Below are 19712 nucleotides of genomic sequence, written 5' to 3'. Positions count from 1 at the left end.
CGCTCCCGATCGCGCATACGCGGTCATCTTCTGGGCTTTACTATTGTGATCGGCTGTGTGATTAGATCACAGCCGATCACGTGGGAAACAGCCATGCCCATTGGCTGTTTCCCCCATGACGGTGACGCGCTGTGTCCCGGGGACACGTAGCCACCGACAGTGCAGGGCGGCGCGCACACGATCGCACGCCTGCCCTGCCTGAATGGGCCGCCGTCATATGAAGGCAGCCCAGAACATTTGTCACACCGCTCCGCCGTCATTTGACGGTGGGCGGGCGGCAAGTGGTTAAAGACAGCCCTGATTCTAACAGTCTATTCAGTAGGACTATCAGCTGTGTATCCACCTGACTTCTGCACAACACAACTGATGGTCCCAACCCCATTTATAAGGCAAGAAATCACACTTATTAAACCTGACAGGGCACACCTGTGAAGTGAAAACCATTTCAGGTGATTACCTCTTGAAGTGTGACTCTACAATTTCCATAGTCATGAAAATAAAGAAAACTCTTTGAATGAGAAGGTGGGTCCAAACTTTTGGTCTGTACTGTATACATATATACACAGTATATATATATAAATATATACACGTATATATGTACAGTATATATACTTTAACTGATTTATAGTCATTTATTATATTATTTTTTGATTTTGTGTTTCAAACTTTATCATACCCGAGATGTTATAAAGAAGAACGCACAGTAAAAAAAAAAAATCATATGTAAATAGTTGGTTTGTGCTGCTCGTCATTAGGAATTACTAGCAAAATAATTCTACCGCTATCAGCACCTAAAATCGGAAAGAATCATACCGCCAGGGAGATTAAAGAACTACACTCACTGGCCACTTTATTAGGTACACCTTGCTAGTACCGGGTTGGACCCCCTTTTGCCTTCAGAACTGCCTTAATTCTGGAATATATTCAACAAGGTGTTGGAAGGATTCCTCAAAGATTATGCTCCATAGTGACATGATAGCATCACACAGTTGCTGCAGATTTGTCGGCTGCTCATCCATGATGCCAATCTCCCGTTCTACCACATCCCAAAGGCGCTCTATTGGATTGAGATCTGGTGAGTGTGGAGAACATTGGAGTACAGTGACCTCATTGTCATGTTCAAGAAACCAGTAATGAGATGATTTGAGATTTGTGACATGGACTTTATCCTGCTGGAAGGAGCCATCAGAAGATGAGTACACTGAGCCATCAGAAGATGGGTACAATGTAGTCATAAAGGGATGGACATGGTCAGCAACAATACTCAGGTAGACCGTGGTGTTTAAACAAAGTTTTTTGGTACTAAGGGGCCCAAAGTGTGCCAGGAAAATATCCCCCACACCATTACACCACCACCACCACCACCAGTTTGTATAGCTGAAATTGCATTGCATTGGAACTGAAATGGTGGAGGACCCTTTATTTGGTCCGCACTGCAATTGGATTGCATGGAGTTCAGACCCATGCAATCCGATCCCTGGCCAATTTCACAGTTCGCACTGCATTCTACAAACTGATTTGGGGTGTCATTAAGATTACATTGACATCCGCAGTGGTTAGCAGAGAGCAGTGTGAAGTGCCTGTGAGTCAGATGCAATGCAGGAACCCACACAGAAATTGTGGTGGTTCCTGCATCACATCAGTGTGAACCCAGCCTGAATGTACTCACAAGGATTACATATAGAGGTGTCAAACACAAGGCCCGTGGGCTGAATCCACCCCTCCAGGCTATTTTATGTGGCCCTCGCACCTCTCCTGCAGCTACAGGAGAGTTCTAACCCTCCTTTGGTCCTCCTCTAGACCCTGCACTTTCTTCTTCCCAGCAACTCCCCAGCTTCTTCCCAGCAGCAGCACAAGGTAAGGGAGGGTGGGAAACTCTTAAATTCTGATGGTGGGGGGGGCTCTTGACATTTGATGTAAGAGGGGGTGGGGTGCTCTGGACATCTAATCTTACAGATTCAACCAGCCCTTTAGGGGCAATCATAATGCTGATGCGGCCCGAGAAGAAACTGAGTTTGACACCCCTGCACAAGAAGATTTCTTGTATTAGTATGTGATCTGAACAATACTACATTTACCACAGTTAATCTCTATGCGCCTAATATGGGTCAACAGAAATTCCTTAACACTCTATTCAAAAAGGTCCGGCGGTTGCAACGTGGGCGTCTATTTGTGTAGCGGAGACTTCAAAGAAGATCTCAACGTGTCTCCTTCTATTCTTTGGCGCAATAGCACATACTTCTTATCCTTGAAACAAACTCGAGATCAACTGGAACCGTTCTTGCAAGAATTTTCTAACCAGTGTGGACACTATTGTTTTCAATGTCTGGTGTGCTCATAAAGTGTACAGTAGAGGCGTGTTGCTACAGTTAGCGGCAGGAGAGAGGAGGAGGATGCAAGGTGTCGACTCATTGCTGTCACAAATTAAATCCTTAGAGGTACAGTACAATCTAAAACTTCACCCACTTCTACCCTTACTGAAAATCTTTTGTGGTGTAGGCAACAACTCCTGCTACTTCTGTTGAATGAACAGGAGAAAGCATTAAAGACTGCAAAAGCGACATTTTATGCCCAAGGTAACAGAGCAAGCAAACTCTTGGCCAGCATGCTGAGGACAAGGCATCCAAAGTCCTGGCTTCCCTTTGTAGTGGATTTGGTAAGGAATTCACAAGTCTCCCATCCAACTGATATTGCTAATGCTTTCCAGAAGTACTACTCCACATTATACAAATTAAAGGATTATCCTACCACTGCCCAGCCTACGGATGCTGCTATCTCTGCATTCCTAGATGCATACAACTTCCCATAGTAGACCCCACCGTGTAAGCCAAACTGAATGCACCTATTACCTCTTCTGAAATCCTTTAATTTTTTTATGGTCTACTTGAGTTGAGCCCAAATCTATGTTTGATTTAACCACTTTCCCACTGCTCACATTGCTGCTACTGCAGCAATGTGGCTCGTTATCGTCCAGTGACGTAGACCTACGTCGCTGGACTCCTCCCCCTGTAGGCGGCGCTCGTGCGCTCAGTCACAGCGGGAGTCGGGCCAGGGGAGGAGCGGTCGCCGCCGCCGCTCTTCCCCGATCGTCGGGGAATCGAGTGAGGAGATCCGCCCGCTTGTGTAAACAGAGCGAGCGGATCTCCTAAGTGACAGGCAGGGACAGATCGCAGTGTTCAGCATAGCTGAACATCCGATCTGTCCTTGTGTCACTCAGTCACCCCCCCCCCCACACGTTAGTAAGCACCAGGCATACATTAACCCCTCCCTCTCCAATAAAATTAACCCCTTCCCTGCCAGTGTCATTTTTTACAGTAACAGTGCATATATATAGCACTGATTACTGCAGTAATGTCACTGGTACCCCCAAAAATGTCAGTCAAGGGTCCGATCTGGCCGCCGCAATGTCGCAGTCCCGCAAAAAAAATCGCAGATTGCCGCCATTACGTGTTAAAAAAAAAACACCAAAAATGACAGAAATCTTTCCCTTAGTTAGTAAACGCAATAACTTTTGCGCAAACCAATCAAAATACGCTTTTTGCTAATTTTTTTTTACCAAACATAGGTAGCAGAAAACAAATTGGCCAAAATTTTTTAAAAAATTTGATTTTTACATTTTTTTTTTTTTGGGGGGGGGGGGGAATTTCATATAAAAAAATGTTAAAAATATTGTTCTTTTTTCAAAATAAACGCTCTTTTTTTTTATAGCGCAAAAAGTAAAAATCGCACTGGTGATCAAATACCACCAAAAAAAAGCTCTGTTTGTGGGAAAAAAAGGACGTAAATTTTGTTTGGGTACGGCGTCGCACGACCGCGCAATTGTCAGTTAAAGTCGCACAGTGCCGAATCGCAAAAAGTGGCCTGGACGTAAGACAGCAAAATCCTCCGGTGGTAAAGTGGTAAAGTGGACAGTTCATGAATACTGTATGGTGTTGTGGTGTACATGGCATGCTTTCCTTGTTGTTTCTCCTTTCTTTTCTTCTTCTTCTTTTCCTTCTCTTCTGTTTCAGTCTTTGTTTTCCCTAGTAATGGGGAATGTCTGGGGAATGTCTGTTCTTGGATGTTTTTCTCTTTTGAAAGCCCCTCTGTCCAGTTGAGAGAGATTATGAGTGGGCTTGGTTCTTAATACACTATATTGTCAAAAGTATTGTGACACCTGCCTATACACGCACATGAGCTTTCATGGCATCCCAGCCTTAGTCCGTAGGAGTCAGTATTGGCCCATCCTTTGCAGCTATAACAGATTCAACCCTTTTGGGAAGGCTGCCCATAAGGTTTAGGAGTGTCTATGGGAATGTTTGACCATTCTTTCAGAAGCACATTTGTGAGGTCAGGCACTGATGGTGGAAAGAAGGCCTGGCTCACAGTCTGCGCTCTTATTCATCCCAAAGGTCTTCTATCGAGTTGAGGTGCACAAAGCAAGGTCCATAAAGACATGGATGAGCGAGTTTGGGGTGGAGGAACTTGACTGGCCTGCACAGAGTCCTAACCTCAACCTGATAGCACACCTTTGGGATGAATTAGTCCGAGCCAGGCCTTCTCGTCCATCATAAGTGCCTGACCACACAAATGCGCTTCTGGAAGAATGGTCAAACGTTCCCATAGACACACTCCTAAACCTTGTGGACAGCCTTCCCAGAAGAGTTGAAGCTGTTACAGCTGCAAAGGGTGGGCTAACTCAATATCGAACCCTATGGACTAAGACTGGGATGCTAATAAAGTTCATCTGCATGTAAATACTTTTTTACAATATAGTATATATTGTATTATGTATGCCTTATTTTCCTTACCTGAGAGCGGTGTGCTCATTATGTAATCCAATGGTGTGACACATTGTCAAATGCGATGTCCAGTTGTGTCTGGTGTATTTTATTTTCTTTCTTTGTAAAAATTCAATAACAATTATTGGATCATAAAGATATGAGTGCCTATGAATCCCTGGCCATAGAGATGAAGCACCCATTTTCTTTTTGAAGTCTTTGCAATACGATGGACTTTATTTGCCTTCATGTTGCTGCACTTTGTTCTTAAAAATGGACAATACAGTTGACTGTTGTTACTGCACTTGTATTCATTCTCAGGCCTTTGGGCCCATGTACTGTATTCGCACTTTTTTTTTATTCAAATAAAGTACTTGTGGAATATATAAAGAAATGAGTGACCAGCAACTGTTCAGTATGAAGAAGTGAGTCAAAGGTTTTATGAAGAAAAGCTTTGCAATGGTTTTTCCTGAATGTTAGAGTAAAGTAATGTATGTAGGAGATTGTTGACCCGGATCCATAATCCGTTTACCTTTGGACACCAGATATGTGGCATAGTGCCCTCCTGGAGGCATGCTCGGTAACACGTATAAAGTAGGCCAGATAGGCTGGTATAAAATAAGGCATAAGATTTTGTGTTTGGATTCCAAGCAGAAACAAGGTGCAGTCATTGAGTTCTTGATGAAGGAGGGATGCAGGCTGTCTGACATCCACAGAAGGCTACAGACAGGGCCGGACTGGGAATAAAATTCAGCCCTGGAAATATTTTCATACCAGCCCCATAGCATTATTATACCAGCTCAACAGCATGTCATTATATTCTTGTTCATAAAAAGGAAAACCATGCATTTTTAAGCACATCTGAAGAGTGTATTATAGATAAGACAGATATGAAAGCATATAGGGCTTTATATATATTAACTCCGGTTCAAAGTGGAAAAAGTGCCATACATGGTACAGGAGGTGGTCATAGGCTGTCTGGACATGGCACAGGAGATATCAGAGGCTGCGAGCATTGTACAGGAGGATATGTCAGAGGCTGCGAGCATTGTACAGGAGGATATGTCAGAGGCTGGGGGCATAGTACAGGAGATGCAGGGGCTGCGGGCATGGTACAGAGATGTCAGGTTGCGAGCATGGTACAGGAGATGCAGGGGCTGTGGGCATGGTACAGGAGATGCAGGGGCTCTGGACATGGTACAGGAGATGCAGGGGCTGCAGGCATGGTACAGGAGATGCAAGGGCTGTGGACATGGTACAGAAGATGCAGAGGCTGCGGCACAGTACAGAAGATGCCGAGGATGCAGACATGGTACAGGAGATGCAGGGGCTGTGGGCATGGTACAGATGATGCAGGGGCTGCGGACATGGGGCAGGAGATGCAGGGGCTGCAGGCATGGTACAGGAGATGCAAGGGCTGCGGGCATGGTACAGAGATGTCAGGTTGCGAGCATGGTACAGGAGATGCAGGGGCTGTGGGCATGGTACAGGAGATGCAGGGGCTCTGGACATGGTACAGGAGATGCAGGGGCTGCAGGCATGGTACAGGAGATGCAAGGGCTGTGGACATGGTACAGAAGATGCAGAGGCTGCGGCACAGTACAGAAGATGCCGAGGATGCAGACATGGTACAGGAGATGCAGGGGCTGTGGGCATGGTACAGATGATGCAGGGGCTGCGGACATGGGGCAGGAGATGCAGAGGCTGAGGCAGGAGATGCAGAGGCTGCGGGCATGGTACAGGACATGCAGAGGCTGCGGGCATGGTACAGGACATGCAGAGGCTGCGGACAAGGTACAGGACATGCAGAGGCTGCGGACAAGGTACAGGACATGCAGAGGCTGCGGGCATAGTGCAGGAGATGCGGGGCTGCGGGCATAGTGCAGGAGATGCGGGGCTGCGGGCATAGTGCAGGAGATGCGGGCATGGTCCAGAAGATGTGGGGCTGCGGACATGGTACAGGAGATGCAGAGGCTGTGGGCATGGTGCAGGAGATGCGGGGCTGAGGGCATGGTGCAGGAGATGCGGGGCTGAGGGCATGGTGCAGGAGATGCAGGGGCTGAGGGCATGGTGCAGGAGATGCAGGGGCTGCGGGCATGGTACAAGCAAATCTCCTAAGGAGATGCAGGGCTGCGGAGTGGTCTTACCCATCGGTGAGGTGCCGTACATTTAAAAATGGCACCGCCCGGCGCCTTTACGTCACTGCGCATGTGCCCTCTGCCCGAGAATGGCCGCAGCACTGGATGCACAGTGTACATGTTGGGCCGGCCGCAGCCATTTTTTTTTTTTACAGGTGCCAGTGATGTTCAGGCAGCCCCAGGGAAATTTCCCGGTATCGCGGTAGGCCAGTCTGAATGTTAACAGAGATGACACCATTGACAACAGTCCCCAATGACAAGACATTGCTTATGTCAATGATGTCATCTCCATAAACATTCTGTAGCCTTCTGTGGATGTTGGACAGTCTGCACCTCTCCTTCGTCAAGAACTCAGTGACAGCATGTCATTGCCTCTGCTTGGAATCCATTATTTATCTGCAATGAAAAAGAAAAAAGTTACTATGGAGAAAGGGTTACTCTACCAACGTGTGAAATTTGAATGACCAGCTGTATGTACAGTATGTTAATAAAAAACATGTCCCCTTTTTAATTCCGGTACAGCCCTTGTATCTTATACATCACTGTCTAATTAACGTATCCTGGAAATCCTCTTTGACTCCTTTAACCACATGCAATATTCAAACTCTGAATAGGTACAAGTGTCTTAAGCCCCCAAAACGCAATGGAAGTTTTATGTAAACATATGAATAATTACAGTATTTAGGCTATTTGGATCCTTTCAATATTTGGTCTGGTGCTCCTAATATGTTGTCTGTTTAGCCAATGGGGGATTTATTTCCTGTTTTCCTAATGACCACTGTCAAAAGGGCAGAAAATAATGAGAAATCTAACATTGCCAAGCTGCCACCATAATGCCTGGTACACAATAAGATTATCGCCCGCATGACCTTTTTTTTTTTTTTGCATACTAGTCTCATATCAAAAATTAAAGAGGTTACTAAAGTTACGAAAAATCTTGTACGACAGAATAAAAATTTGAAAGTGATGTATTTTCGGACGACAACTGTACTGATTAAACAAAAATCGTATGATCTGGTATTGTACAAGAAAAATTTCCGTGCATGTCCCTTCGGATAATTCCGGATGAACTGTTGTGATCGACTCTCGAAAGCTGTGTACCAACGATCAGATTATTGTACGATGAATAGAAAGCGGTATTTTTCATACAATTTTCTGATCGTGCATACGGGCCATAACAGAAGGTGAGGGTAAATCTTCAAATTGGGACACCTGATTGTTCAATGTGAAGTTTTTCCTTTATTTTGAAGGAATTTCCTCTGACTTCTTGTTGTGTCTCCAGGCCAGAAAGTGAATTGATGTCTTTCCCAAAAAAAAAAAAAATAATTTTTAATCAAGAATTAACTTTATTTAAAAAATCACATTTTTTTGCAGTACAAGAATATAGTGCATCTGATATTTACAGCATGTCCAAAATCAGCCATTGACTCACCATTGCTCTAAACATTTCAAACTGATACAGGTCACACGTCATGTCATAGGCATAAAACAGATATCTCAGTAACAATTCAACTCAACTCAAACACTTTTTATTTGTGGAGGAATCACTTTTTATTTGTGGAGTAAGCATGGGCCTGATAAAAAAAACTCTATGCCATTAATTTACCAAAACAGGAGAATGCTAAAACTGGTGCACCTCTGCTGGAGAATGCTAAATCTGGTGCATCTCTGCACAGAAACCAATCAGCTTCCAGTTTTTTTTATTTTTTATCAAAGCTTAATTGAACAAGCTGAAGTTAGAAGCTGATTGGCTACCATGCTGCACCAGATTTTGCACCCCCCAGTTTTAGTAAATAAACCCCATTGCATATTATTTTTAGCACCTTTTTGAACCTTAGCAATAATTTTGTACAAGGAAATACAATATGAAAAGCAGCTGTAAATAAATATATTGTTAAGGGTTTATAAAAATTGTTGATTTGTTGGATAGTGTGGTTGTAGAGGTTATATTATTTTCACCCAAGATTCACCCATTTTTCACATCAGGTTTAATTAGAAAAACCATATCTCTCTTGGGTGAAAGTCCTGTGAAGTTTTGCGAAACTCTAATAAATAAACCACTAAGAGAATTTCATTGTTAGGGTTTACAAACAATTTAAAGTGTCTGTAATGGAACCGCGACCCCACAATGTGCTTGTGTGCTTCCGTCAGAATACTGCTTCCTTCAGTTTTGAACAGAGATATCAGATATTCTACCTGCCCCCCATACAAAACTAGCCAATAATAGCTTGTATAATATCTGGAACTTTAATTGAACAAACTCACACCGAATATATACACCACCAGGTCAGGTGCCTGATTACATTATCCTATGCATATGAAATTGCGTACAGAAAAACATTAGTCGCCAACACTATATGGAATATACGGTACTTACAGAACGTCCTTTTAAAAAAAAAAAAGAACATTTCTAGATTTTTGCCCATATACATGGTGGGAAAGACTTTATTAAATCCTCCTCAATGCTAGCTTGGGAGTTGGATCTAAACAAAACTTTTGATGGTGAGGAATGGCGTAAGGCTATTGCCTTCACATTTAAATCCAAGTGTGTCAACCACTGGGACAATTATCTGAAAACCTTACATAGGAGTTACCTAACCCCTTTTAAATTATCTTGAATATTCCCGGCCACACAACCAGAATGTTGGAGACAGTGCGGTGCAGTTGGCAACTTGCTCCTTATACTATGGGGATGCAAAAGTGTGGAAGACAGGTGGTTGAGCTGATGACATTAGCATCTGCCATGAGTCTGACTCAGCAGTCCCCTATTGGCAATTGACAGATAGGCCTTTAACATGGATCCTAAGACTAGAGTCGCAGAGTCTGTGTGTCCTGAGGAGATGTGGACTTGAATCAAAAGTAACTTTACTCCAAGGGTCCCCCCAGCATACACCCCACAAAGAGCAATGTTCCCTCACAAGCCAGGGCCCATAGTCAGTAGGCAAGAGGCTAGCCTGCAGTCCCCTCCAAAAGCCCCTGTCCTGAGTGAGTTTGATACAGTGTCAATTCACGTTTGTACAAAAAATAAAAAGGTGAATTAACACCCTAAACTTTCCAAACTCACTGGTCTCCGGTGCACTCAACTCCGTGGGTGATTGGCTGTACCTGCCAAAACAGCTGGTACAGTGGTCTAGGGATTTGAAAGCCCCGCTCTTCTTCCCTTTTTTATTTTAGGGCTTCCTGTTGTCACCAGGGACGTGATCATTTTCCCGTTGTCACCAGGGACGTGACCATTTTCCTGTTGTCACCAGGGACGTGATCATTTTGAATTAAGCTGGGTTCACATGTATGCAAACTGAATGTGGGTTTCCCTGCATCCAATTCGCATGGCAGGCGAGCGTGACCGGCTCTCAAAGAAGCTGGTTTACACAGGTCCGGGACGGCTGCGGTCTGCATTCAAAAATGGTCCTGTGCGTCTTTAGCTCCGATTCAGGTGTGAATTCAGGCAAAAATTCAGACCTAATTCGCACCTGGACCGGTGAACAGGGACGCACTGTACCCCAGGCACGAACTCACAGCTGCATATGTGTGAACCCGGTCTAATCAAAATTGCTTTGATCCATCCTGGAAGCAATAAAGAAAGGAGAAGAGATGGGCATTCAAATCCCCAGACGGCTCATACGTCAATGATGTCATGAGTGTTCCCTCCCCTTTGTTACGTGCAACTATGGGGCATCTCCATCACGCAACTCATTGGGCAAGCTGACAGGCAATCATGAGGCAGCTTCCCACATATTGGAGAAAATTGGGTTTGAACCACGTTTGGATCCATACCTAGTTGTCACCAAAGGACAGAAAATGTGTTTCTGGCAGAAACACCAGGTAAAAATAAAGGACAGAGAGAAAACAAATGCAGTCACTACAGCTAAGAACTGGTTAGCTGCAATATATTACATTTTTGCACTTGGGTTCAGGCTAAATTCACACCAAGTTTTGTAGGACTGCATTGAGTGGTTATTCTATTGCAGTGTCATCAAAAGATTCGGTGTTCCCTACCTGGCTGGTTCATACCACCACATTGCAGTGGTGTGCACTTAAGAAAAGTGTAGCAAGCCATACTTTTTTCCAGATCATCAAGACAAACCACCTCCTCGCACTGCATGGCGGCCAATAGAACTTTGTGAAATGGCACCTTGTGAGTGACATTTCCATGGATTTTATATACAAAGAAAAAGTGAACAGTGCGCTGTATTGTGATTGGCACTTTGGCGTATTTCCACCACACACCAGCCGGTGCTTTGTAACACAATGGCCAGTGTGAATGTACCCCTAAATAAACTGTAACTTTATTCTAAAATGCTGGACATTATCATAGTTTGCACTGAAAGCAATGACATTGACCCCTTTCCCCCAGCCAATACCAACTAATTCACTCCAGTCGTTTTATCTGGTATGAAGGTGATATTGTGTCATTATTAACATTGTGACTCATAAGCATTTATTAAGCATTGTGTTAAAACAGGCTTGATTACTTTTTCCTGTGTTATCTTTCATTGTATTCAATTCTATTGTATTCTGTCTTTGTGGCTTCTTCTTCTTCCCTTATTGGGCAGTATAAGGAGGAGGCTGATTAGTGGGGACTTCAGAAGTTGGGTATGATAGCAGTGCTGAGGCCATGGCATTTTTCTGAATTAGGAACACCTGGAAGAATGACACAAATACAGAAGCTATAATACAGACATCAAACTGTTTTAAACATCATTATACCTTAGCTATAGCGTATTTGAAAATTGACACATTAAAAAGACCAATAGGCTTATGATAATGACAACATACAGTATCTGTGTCTCATTTACTTAACGTCTCACTAAACCCACATCATAAACTATAATTATAATAAATGGTGTATCACATGCTCTTCATACTCACTCAGTCACTATGAGATTAATTTTCAGTATTCTGCAAAAAACCTGGTTGATCCCGCTGCTCACTATCTCCCCCTTCTGTCCAAGTCCCCAGTTCAGCTAGGGATTTTGCCAGAGGCGTAACTAGAACCTTCAGGGCCCCAGTGCAAAAAACCATGAAGGCCCCCCCGGGCCCCTGGCCATCAAGCCTGGGGCTCTTCCCACTGATCCTGGGGCCCTTTACTCTTGTTGTGGGGCCCTTTCACAAGAGTGGGCCCCTTACTGCCATCTAGGGGCCTCCCCACGGTGGTGAAATGCCAGGGCCGGGCCGCAAGTGTGACCTTTGCGATCCTGGAAGTTCACCCAATGGTGTCAGTAGTTTTTATTTTTTGGTATTTTAATTGTATTATTTGTTATTTTATTTAATTTTTTTTTACAGTGTCACTGACTATGACTCAGTCCATTTAGAAAAAGAAGGAGCTGGTAAATTACATATTTACCGACCCCTTCCTGGTTCTCTATTGTGTCACATCCCCTGCAGCAGCCAGCAGGAGAGGGAGCACAGTGTGTGGGGGGGGGGGGGGGGGGCAGGGGAGCACACAGGGGCCCAGAGAAGGAGGAACACAAGTGAACTGGATAGGAGGAGTGGCAGGGGCAGCATACAGAGGAACCAATCTCCTCCATTTTCCTCTTGCAGCTACAGGAGGTAAAAGGACAGTGATTTCTCTACATGCTGCCCCCGCCACCCCTCCTATCCAGGTTACAGGGGTGCCGCATAGGCCCCCTGGAGCATGGGGCCCGGTTGCAATTCCAACCCCTGTAGTTACGCCCCTGAGCATTTTGCACCTGTATATAAAGAGGAGGTATAGGTGGCGTTTTCTGTATAATATGTGCAATCCTTAAAAAAAAAAATCAGACACTAGTGAAAAAAAGTTATACAAGGGATAAACTAAATGTAAAAATGTGTATGTGTGGTCCTATTGCACAAACCCCATATGAAAACAATGATAAGGTACAAACATAAAAAAAGCTTAAATACTATAATAGTGATCCACACTTATAAATTACTAGACACACTCTGTAATAATAAATACAGTGCTACAGAAGAGTGCTCTCCATGCAGAAATGTGCCAAAAAAAAGTGCAATGTTCAAATGAGTCCATAAAACAATCTAATATGTAAAAAAATTCAAAAAAATTGGTAACGTGCTATGGTGCAAAAAATATGTTCTCCAAGGTGCAGCATCAGTCTCTTGGTGATAAAAACAGGAGGTGAATCCCCTCGTGCTCCCCCCTCAGCTCCACACTCACCAGAGGACTGAACCCCTGCCCAACAAATGGTATAATACACGATCCTGTATCTCCTCCTCCGTCTCACCGGGTCTGTTCAATGGGAATTCCCCTCACAGTGTATATGGTCAAGAGAGGCAACTCATCATGTGAGTCCGTAACAAATGCATTTATTTTAAAACCAGAAAACACATTTACAGCAGTTCAAGGAATATAAGCGGTCTGCAAAGTACACTTGGTCACTTACGTTTCTGAGTTTCTGATCCATGGAACGCACAGCGTTCAGGACATAGTGTACTTTGCAGACTGCTTGTATTCCTTGTACCACTGTAGGTGTGTTAGTGCATCTGACCCCTGCAGGGGTTCAGTCCTCTGGTGAGTGTGGAGCTGAGGGGGGAGAACGAGGGGATTCACCTCCTGTTTTTATCACCAAGAGACTGATGCTGCACCTTGGAGAATATATTTTTCGCACCATGGAGAATATATTTTTCGCACCATGGAGAATATATTTTTCGCACCATATAATTTTATCATTTTTTATGAGTTTTTTTACCTATTGGATTGTTTTATGGACTCATTTGAACATTGCACTTTTTTTGCACATTTCTGCATGGAGAGCACTTTCCTGTAGCACTGTATTTATTATTACAGAGTGTATCTAGTAATTTATAAGTGTGGATCACTATTATAGTATATAAGCATTTTTCATGTTTGCACTTTATCAGTGTTTTCATATGGGGTTTGTGCAATAGGACCACACATACACATTTTTACATTTAGTTTATCCCTTATATAACTTTTTTCACTTGTTTCTGTTTTATTTTCATAGGGATTGCACAAATTATACAGGTAGAGCCACCTATACCTCTTCTTTATTTTCATTTCCATACCCCACTAGGTGGGATATGTGAGGTTTGCTGCAGCCATTTTGTTCACACTGTAGTGCGGAACATTACCAATTTCAGATTTTGCACCTGCGGTGGCAACTCTGCACATGCTCAGTTTTCAGTGAGCTTCTATGCTGAGAATTTCCTCCCTATGACATCAGAGCAGCCAATGTGACTATAGAGTCACACATATGGGCGTATTATACACAGTGGTAAATGACAGCCCACTCCCTCCCTTTACCTTCACGCCCACTAACCAGCTAAACACAATGGGGGCAGGATACTATATGTAGATTGATGGAGGCTTCACCTTGCTTTTTATTCTAAGACACAGGCTGGAGGGGCGTGACACAGATTGTGACTGGTGGAAATCCGACTACACCATTATATTGCCAAAAAATAATAAAGATTTGTATGACAATCTTTAACCACTTACTGCAAATCGATGTAGCTCTATGTCGGCTGCAATAAGTGGGTGATGCCTACAGCTAGAGGCATCATCCTGGTACCATTATTTAGAGTCGGCTTTCAGGTGGTAACAACTGATGCGGCTCAGGAGCTGCTCGGTTGTTACCCCAGTGAGTGGGAGGAGACGCCCCCCTCCTGCCGCTTTCCGCGGCTCTGCCCGGGTCTAGACAGGCTAGGAGAGAGTTGGGTCATGTGACTGCTGTATTAGGAAAAGGGTACTTAGATGTTTTTCTTATTAAAATAATTACAGTGCCATCATCCACATACAGAAAGAGATGGGAAAATGTCAATTAAATAGTGTGTGTTTAACATCACTTAACCACTTAAGCCCCGTAGGATTTGGCTGCTCAATGACCAGGCCCTATTTTGCGATTTGGCACTGCGTGAATTTAACGGACAATTGCGCGGTCGTGCGACGCTGTACCCAAATGAAATTGATGTCCTTTTTTCCCCACAAACAGAGCTTTCTTTTGGTGGTATTTGATCACCTGTGCGATTTTTATTTTTTGCGCTATAAACAAAAAAAGGCCGACAATTTTGAAAAAATAACAATATTTTTCACATTTTTTTTATATGAAATTCTCAAAAAAAAAAAAAAAACTGAAAGAAAAAAGTAAAAATCAAAATTTTCTAACATTTTAGGCCAATTTGTTTATTGCTACATATTTTTGGTAAAAAAATTGCAATAAGCGTATTTTGATTGGTTTGCTCAAAAGTTATTGCGTTTACCAACTACAGGAAAGATTTATGTCATTTTTATTGTTTTTTTTTTTAACTAGTAATGGCGGCGATGCAATTTTTTTTTGCGGGACTGCGACATTGCGTCGGACAGATCAGACCCCTAACTGACATTTTTTACATTTTTAGGGGGACCAGTGACATTACTACAGTAATCTGTGCTAAAAATATGCACTGTTACTATAATAATGACACTGGCAGGGAAGGGGTTAACAGTGTGGGTGATCAAGGGGTTAAATGTGTACCTAGGGGCGTGGCTTGTGGAATGACCATAGAGACCTGTGATCCTATCTAAAAGGTTCTGTGATCATTCCAGGGAGAAGAACGGTTGGCTGTGTTTACATACAACAGCTGACCGTTCTCTCTCTCAGCGGGGAACAACTGTGGGGGGGGGGGGGGGTGTGGCTTGTGGAATGACCATAGAGACCTGTTATCCTATATAGAAGGATCACAGGCACTCTATGATCATTCAACAACGGGCTATAGTCATCAGCAGTGATCGCACTAAAATAAAACTGACAGGCAGGTTGTGCTGAAGTCGATCGATAGATAGATCAACCTCAGTATAACCAGCTTGCCCATGGATGAATCGAAATTCGACTGGTGCCTGCTGAACTGGCTGAATTTCATAGTTACATAGATAATCTGGTTGAAAAAGACACTTGTCCATCAAGTTCAACCAACATAAATAAAAAAATAATAATAATAGAAATTATTTTGATTCGTCTATGGCCGGCTTAAGGAACACACACCTTTTAATGTTTTTTTTTTTTTTTTTAATTGTCCCTCAATGTATACCGTATATACTCGAGTATAAGCCGACCCGAGTATAAGCCGAGACCCCTACTTTTACCACAAAAAGATGGGAAAAATCATTGACTCGAGTATAAGCCTAGGGTGAGAATGCAGGGCGGCGGGCATGGTGCAGGAGAATGCAGGGTGACTGGCATGGTGCAGGAGAATGCAGGGTGACTGGCATGGTGCAGGAGAATGCAGGGTACTGGCATGGTACAGGAGAATGCAGGGTACTGGCATGGTGCAGGAGAATGCAGGGTACTGGCATGGTGCAGGAGAATGCAGGGTACTGGCATGGTGCAGGAGAATGCAGGGTACTGGCATGGTGCAGGAGAATGCAGGGTACTGGCATGGTGCAGGAGAATGCAGGGTACTGGCATGGTGCAGGAGAATGCAGGGTACTGGCATGGTGCAGGAGAATGCAGGGTACTGGCATGGTGCAGGAGATTGCAGGGTACTGGCATGGTGCAGGAGATTGCAGGGTACTGGCATGGTGCAGGAGAATGCAGGGTACTGGCATAGTGCAGGAGATTGCAGGGTACTGGCATGTTGCAGGAGATTGCAGGGTACTGGCATGGTGCAGGAGATTGGTGGGTACTGGCATGGTGCAGGAGATTGCAGGGTACTGGCATGGTGCAGGAGATTGCAGGGTACTGGCATGGTACTAGAGGATCCGGGGTTGTGGGCATACTACAGGAGATGCAGTGCTGTGGGCATGGTACATGTGGACCATGCCCGCAGCACTACATCCCTCGTAGTGTGCCCGCAGCCCATGGCAGGTAGTGAAGCTGTTTCACTTACCTGTTCCAGAGGCGCCTTCATTTTAAAAATTGCGCCACCCGGCGCCGACACGTCATTGCGCACGCGCCGCCGCCGCTCGTATACTTTCGGCTATTCCCGGCCTCTCCCGAGCGGCGCCGGGAATAGCCGAAATTACACGAGCGGCGGTGGCGTGTGCGCGGTAACATGTATGCGACGGGCGGCGCCATTTTTAAACCTTAAACCCGTCGGAGAGGACATTTTTTTCCTTGACTCGAGTATAAGCCGAGGGGGACGTTTTCAGCACAAAAAAATGTGCTGAAAAACTCGGCTTATACTCGAGTATATACGGTAACTATTATCAATCATGTCGTCTAAGAATGTAGGTCCACGTCAATCACAATGTATGACGGCTGCCAACCCGCATAAACTCACACCTGACTGATCCAGACGCTTTCTGCGTGTCGCGTGACGTCTCTGGTAATCCCCACTGATAAAGTAAACAAAGGGGTGTGGTCACCCTGTGATGTCAGTGACCAAATATGGACATGGCCATATAAATGTAGTCAGGTGCCGGCTATCATAGTATGAATACAGTGGACATGACCTCATTGCTGCAGTCTGCTCTTGTTTCCCTCTAGTTCTGCACTTAGATTGTTTGCATCACATTTCTGAGCCAAGAAGCAGAGGACTGTGGGATTTGTAGTCCTGTGTTCAGCCATAACTGGACTCCTGAGTCTCTCACAAGCTGCTAAGGGCGATTATGGGAGAGGCTATTTAATCACTTGCGGCAGGTTGGCCCTGTCCCGCGAAATGACATAGCTGTACGTCGTTTTGCGGGACCGCTAGTGGGGGCGCGCACACGCCAGTTGACTACAGAGGGAGCCAAGCAGTGGGTCCGGTGGCTGCGATGTCCACTAGGCACCCGCGATCCTTCCCCATGGAGACAGAGCGGCGGTCTGCCGTTGTAAACACAGCAGACCGCTGTTCTGTCAATAATGAACACAGGGATCCTGTGTTCCTCTTATTTAGGAACACAGGTCTCTGTGGTTATTCAGCAAGCCCATCCCACACACAGTTAGAAAGCACCCCCTAGGGACACATTTAACCCTCTGATCGCCCCTGGTGTTAACCCCTTCCCTGCCAGTGTCATTAGTACAGTAACAGTACAAATTTTTAGCACTGATTACTGTAGTAATGTCACAGGTCCCCCCAAAAGTGTAAAACATGTCAGTTAGGGGTCCGATCTGTCTGCCGCAATGTCGCAGTTCTGCTACAAATCGCTGAACGCAGCCATTACTAGCAAAAAAAAAAAAAAATAAATAAAAATGACATAAATCTTTGCCCTGGTTTGTAGACACAATAACTTTTGTGCAATATACTCGTATTGGGATTTTTTTTTTTTTTACCAAAAATATGAAGCAGATGACATATTGGCATAAAATGATAAAAGAAAAAGGGGATTTTTACATTTTTTTTGTATTGGGAATGTTTTATAGCAGAATGTAAAAAATATAGTTTTCTTTTTTTTTTTTTCAGAATTGTCGCTCTTTTTTTGTTTATAGCGCAAAAAATTTAAATTACAGAGGTGATCAAATACCACCAAAAGAAAACTATTTGTGGGGGAAAAAAAGCACATCAATGTTATTTGGGTACATCGTCACACAAAAGTATAACAGCCCGGAGTTTGAATTTTTATAATCTTTATGACTGCAGAAGTATAAGGGGTAAAGCCAGAACTGAACATTCAGTTTAACCACTTGCCGACTGCCTAACGACTATTTACGTCGGCATTCAGCCCCTCACAGGCAAAGTGAGGTAGGGGTATGTCACTAGCCTGTGAGGCTCTAGGGAGCAAGCGTGCGCCGCCGGAGGCGCGTTCCCGCTCGCTCACGGACCCCCCCGCGCGTGTGAGCGGCGGACCCGATGTCCGCCGGTCACTCGCGATCGTCGGTTACACCGGGAGAAAGGCAGGTGGCTAATGTAAACAAAGCCGCCTGTCATTCTCCCCTGTGTAACAGCAGAGATCATACAGTCCTGCTATGTAGGACCGTAGATCTCTGCTGTTACATGAAAAGCCACATCCAATCACAGTTAGAATCACGCCCCTAGGGACACACTTAACCCCCCCCTTCTCCAATAGAGTTAACCCCTTCCCTGCCAGTGTCATTTTTACAGTAACAGTGCATATGTATAGCACTGTTTACTGTAGTAATGTCACGGGTACCCCCAAAAGTGTCAAAAATGTCAGTCAAGGGTCCGATCTGTCCGCCGCAATGTCGCAGTCGTGCAAAAAAAAAAAAAAAAAAGACAAAAATCTTTCCCTTAGTTAGTAAACGCAATAACTTTTGCGCAAACCAATCAAAATACGCTTTTTGCGATTTTTTTTTTACCAAACATATGTAGCAGAAAACAAATTGGCCAAAAATGTTAAAAAATTTTTTTACATTTTTTTTGGGGGGGGGGGGGAGGGGAAATTTCATATAAAAAAAATGTGAAAAATATTGTTATTTTTGCAAAATTGTCGCTCTTTTTTTGTTTATAGCGCATGATCAAAAAAAAAAAAAAAAAAAAATCCCACAGGTGATCAAAAACCACAGAAAGAAAGCTCTGTTTGTGGGGAAAAAAAGGATGTAAATTTCATTTCGGTACAGCGTCGTACGACCGCGCAATTGTCCGTTAAAGTCACGCAGTACCGAATCGCAAAATAGGCCCTGGTCAGGAAGGGGGTAAAATCTTCCGGGGCTTAAGTGGTTAAGGCCCCTTTCACACCATCAAGTCTGCCTGTCAGTTTTTCAGGCAGACCCAATCAGACCACCCATTGTTCTCTATGGGGCAGCGGATGTCAGTGGACATGTGTCTGGTGACACCCGCCAGGCATCTGATCCGATAAAGCCCCCTAAAAATAGACATATGGCGATACATTAGCCATCCGTCCAGCAGATTGGATGACAATCAGATGGAAATGGACATGCAGTCCATTTCCATCTGACAGCCCCATAGAGGAGAGCGAGCTTTGTCCGTTTACGCCAAA

Source organism: Pelophylax lessonae (assembly GCF_965119305.1).
Source record: "Pelophylax lessonae genome assembly, chromosome: 9".
Classification (NCBI taxonomy): domain Eukaryota; kingdom Metazoa; phylum Chordata; class Amphibia; order Anura; family Ranidae; genus Pelophylax; species Pelophylax lessonae.
This window is presented reverse-complemented; position numbering follows the sequence as displayed.